Below are 539 nucleotides of genomic sequence, written 5' to 3'. Positions count from 1 at the left end.
TTGCCGTTGTTAACCTGACGGTACTATTTACCTCAGTGTTAAATTAAGTATCGTTAAATTGACGATGTTAACCTGAGGGTACTCTTTATCTCAGTTTTAAATTTAGTAACGTTAAATTGCCGATGTTAACCTGTTGGTACTCTTTACCTCAGTGTTAATTTTTGTATCGTTATAATGCCGATGTTAACCTAACGGTACTCTTTACCTCAGTTTTATATTTAGCATCGTTATATTGTCGATGTTAACCTGATGATACTCTTTACCTATGTGTTAAATCTAGAATCGTTATATTGCTAATGTTAACCTGACAGTACTCTTTACCTCAGAGTTAAATTTAGTATCGTAATATTCCCGTTTTTAACCTGACGGTACTTGTTACCTCAGTGTTAAGTTTAGTATCTTTCTATTGCCGTTGTTAACCTCACGGTACTCTTTACCTCATTGTTAAATTTGGTATCGTTTTATTGCCGATGTTAACTTGACGTTACTCTTTACCTCAGTGTTAAATTTAGTATCGTTTTATTGCCGTTGTTAACCTG

Source organism: Mizuhopecten yessoensis, unplaced genomic scaffold, assembly GCF_002113885.1.
Source record: "Mizuhopecten yessoensis strain PY_sf001 unplaced genomic scaffold, ASM211388v2 scaffold1411, whole genome shotgun sequence".
In the NCBI taxonomy this organism is placed as follows: Eukaryota; Metazoa; Mollusca; class Bivalvia; order Pectinida; family Pectinidae; genus Mizuhopecten; species Mizuhopecten yessoensis.
The sequence above is the reverse complement of the archived record's forward strand: the minus strand, read 5'-3'. Positions refer to the sequence as shown.